The 4,149-nt window shown below is 35.6% G+C and overlaps 1 pseudogene; it reads left to right on the top strand.

Moving 5' to 3' along the window:
• The first annotated feature begins 470 nt into the window (after nt 1-470).
• On the top strand, nt 471-3,004 carry LOC113914954 (annotated as a pseudogene).
• The last annotated feature ends 1,145 nt before the right edge of the window (nt 3,005-4,149 follow it).

A 4,149-nucleotide genomic window follows, 5' to 3' on the forward strand; every position in this document is an offset into this window, starting at 1 on the left:
GTATTGTATGAAGACTAAAATAACAAAATAAAATTAAATTAAAAATCAAACAAACAAACAAAAAAAAGATAGCCCCAGATTGAGGAAGAAACAGGATTTCTGTCTTTTCATATTTACACTGTGTTACTTTAAAATCCTGAGAAATTACTTAAATTCACTTGGTATGTCTCTTCTGTTTAGAATCAGAGATTTGAATTGGTCCAGTGATTTCCACCCTTCTATTGTCCACAGTCTACTTAGATAAATGTTGCCTATAAATCAATTTGTTTTAGTAATTAGGTATATCTGAAAAATTAGCATTGTTTCTACCTCATAAGCAAAGATTAGTAACAGTTGCAGTAAGTAGAAGTTAGGTCAATGATCCTCACACTCCTAAAGCTTTTCAGTACTCCTTAGTTACAGTTAACTGCGGAACGCTCTGTGACGTAATTATATTATTTTGTTATGTAAAGGAGGCTAGGGGTCCTTGTTATAGATCCTGAAATCAAAGTAGGAACAATTGAAAATTTCTACACTTATGAGGTTAGAATTTTGAATATAATTTATTTTTTTAAAGATTTTATTTATTTATTTGAGAGAGAGAGAATGAGAGATAGAGAGCACAAGAGGGAAGAGGGTCAGAGGGAGAAGCAGACTCCCCGCCGAGCAGGGAGCCCGATGTGGGACTCGATCCTGGGACTCCAGGATCATGACCTGAGCCAAAGGCAGTCGCTTAACCAACTGAGCCACCCAGGTGCCCAGAATTTTGAATATAATTTAAAATAGAATTGATGTCTTATGGTCAGACCATTCTAAAAATGCCCTAGCTGTCAACTATTTGCCGTCTAAACTCTTTTTGAGAAGTATCAATAACATAGATATTAAATCTATGAGTCTCTACAATGATTGTTGGTAAATAATACTGTAACAAAAGCATTTTGTATTTTAAATAGACATCTGGGGGCCCAGATATGTCTGTCACTTGAGATTCAGACTAAGGTAGAAGATGCTAGCTTTGCAAACCCACTAGAATCAGATATTTCTTCCTTAGTGGGTAAAAGAGCTCTTGGAAGTGCTTTCTCTTCCTCCTAATCTCATTTTGCACCGATTTAATGATGTCTTAAGATATACATTAGATACAGAGATGTGAATTCCTGAATTTTTCATTTATTCATTTTTGCAACAAATATCATTGAGTTCTGACTCACCGGGAAGAGTGTCTTCAAGTTACTTTCAGTATTAGCCCCTTTTATTGGCATTGGATCTTTAGATTGTATCTAAAATATGAAATTTTCTGCCAAAGCCAGGACAAGTGCATCGTTCAAAAATACATGGGCAATTCAACAGTTTTATCTTTCCTTTATCAACTGCTATCACAAAATCAATGACAGCATGTATTTTTTAAATTGTATTTAACTCATGAATTATAAATATGACAAAAGAATGGGTTTCCTGAATATTTTTCAAGATTTCAATCATTAATTGATATTCTCTCTTTTGTTGTATTGTTTTCAACTATTCTTTGCTTTTTAATGTAAGAGCAATTCCATTGGTTTCACATGACCCATTGACAATGTTTGACCAGGTAGGGAAGTGTAGTATTCATTCCCAGAAAATTAAGGGAATTTTCTCAGATAATTTTAAAAAAAGGGAATTTCATTTTATGTGTAAGTTATAAAAACTGGGAAATATGGAGGAAAGCTTTTCCTTGTTTTACACCAAATAATATAATTAGCAGTCCTTATTCTAAAAGTATAATTAATAGTAGTAACATGTATTTTCAAAATAGTATTTAAATATTTAAATAATTACTAGTAATATTGAGTAAAATATGTAAATATGTAATTATTCTGTTTATTGCCATTATAAATCTATTTCATGATAGATTTATACAAGACAGCTTTTATAAAAAGAAAAATCAGCTCAGTTCCATAAATCAAGAATAATTATTCTTAACACTATTTCTGAAAATATGCATTTTAATTAATTTTATAAATAATGTTCATAGAGTTAATATTCACCTAGAATTATCTTTTCTTTCTTTCAGAAATGTAAGTCCTTAGGGAAGCATACACCAAAACCAAATATATGAAAAGCCAGAGAAACATCTCAGAGTTCATACTTCTAGGACTTTCGTATGACCAGAACCTACAAATATTTGGCTTTGTGCTCTTCTTATTCTGTTATGTTGCCCTGTTGGCAGGAAACCTTCTGATCCTTGTCTCCGTTCGATGCAGCCCTCTGTTTCACCAACCCATGTACTACTTCCTCAGCCACTTATCCACTATGGACATCTGCTACACCTCGACGGTTACCCCCAAGTTAATTGCTGACCTGCTAGTGGAAAGAAAAACCATCTCCTACCGTAACTGCATGTTACAGATCTTTACAATGCACTTCTTTGGAGGCACTGAGATCTTCATTCTTACCGCCATGGCCTTTGATTGCTAAGCTGCCATCTGCAAAACTCTCCACTATGTGATTATGATGAACAGGAAAAGGTCCCCTCTCCTACACTTAGCTGCTTGGGCTAGTGTGGCTGTCCTTGCCTTTCCTCTCTTTTCTACCACAATTGGTTTGCCCTGCTGTGGTCTTAATGAAATCGATCACTATTGTTGTGATATTTTTCCTTTGCTAAATGTCACCTGTACTGATACCCACATCACTGGTGTCCTTGTGGTTGCCTTTTCAGGTCTGCTTTCCTTAGTAACCTTTATTGTCTTAGTTGTTTCTTATGGGATAATCTTGTTCACTTTAAGAAATCTCTCAGCTGAGGGAAGACGCAAAGCCCTCTCCACCTGTTGGTCTCATATCACTGTGGTCATCTTATTTTGGGGGCCTGTAATCTTTATCTACCTTAGACCACCTACTACTTTTCCAGAGGACAAAATATTTCCTCTATTTTATACCATCATTGCTCCTATGTTCAATCCCCTAATCTATACTCTTGAGAAATTCAGAGATAAAAAAAGCCATGAGAAAGTTTTGGTGCCCATCATTATTTTCAAAGGAAACACACAGTTAATTTGTAGAAGTTTATAGGCCAAGCAACTCTGAGAAAGAAAAGAGGGAGATGTGAGTGAACAAGGCAGGGACTCTCTCATGGGGTTTGTGTCATGGGGGGAGTGAAGGCCAGCAGTAGGACCACAGGTTTACAGTGATCATTGAACAAGTACTGATTCTTGCATACCGAAAGTAATCGGAAACTAAGTTAATTTTGTGTGGTATTAAGATGGTATACGTAGGGGAAACTTCATGAAAACAATTGAGCCAAAGCAAATAAACCGATGGTATATTATTAGTGAATTATAGAGGGCAATATTTTAATGGTAGTTCTGCTAATACATTGCACTAGAAGCCAGACCACACAGTGACAGAAATTCTTTGGTAGTTCAGAAGTCATAATTGTAAAAAAAAAAAAAAAAAGCAATAATCTAAAACTAAAAGAATTAATTTAAATTTCTGATAGAATATACATAAATATATATATACACACACACATATATATCTTAATTCTTACAGAAATCGGTTGTGCAAATGAATAAATATTTAGAGTAGAAATAGTTTTATTTTTTTAAGATTTATTTTGTTAGAGAGAGAGAGAGAGAGAGAGCACATGAGTGAGCATGAGCAGGAGCAGGGGGGTAGGGGTGGCAGGGTATAGAGGGAGAGGGAGAAGCAGACTACCCACTAAGCAGGGATCCTGATGCAGGGCTCCATCCCAGGACCCTGGCATCACAACCTGAGCCAAAGGGAGGCTCTGAACCAAATAAGACATCCTGCTGCCCCAAGAAGAATTGGTTTTAACGCAGTTCCTTGGGGTCAACTCTCCTGATGGCCCATTGAAATAAAAAAATAATAAATAGTGAAGACAGAGTGAGAATCTAACAATTCTGAATGCTGAAACACACTTCCTGGCATTCCACCTACTGGCCAGAGTATAATATCTTTTCCCATTAAGTTAAAGAGCTATGTATAAAAGTTTCTGTGTTTCTCACCCTTACATGCCTAAAATTGATAACCAAATGATTAGTCCTTTGATCCAAAACCAAAGACTTTTCCTACTTCAATGACAGGGAGAGAGAGAGAGGGAGTGCGAACTAACAAAAACAGAAATAAGATGTGATTTAATCACAAAGTAAACGAAAAAGCTAATGCATTTTGGTTGCA

This window comes from Zalophus californianus, chromosome 11, assembly GCF_009762305.2.
Source record: "Zalophus californianus isolate mZalCal1 chromosome 11, mZalCal1.pri.v2, whole genome shotgun sequence".
Taxonomy (NCBI): Eukaryota; Metazoa; Chordata; class Mammalia; order Carnivora; family Otariidae; genus Zalophus; species Zalophus californianus.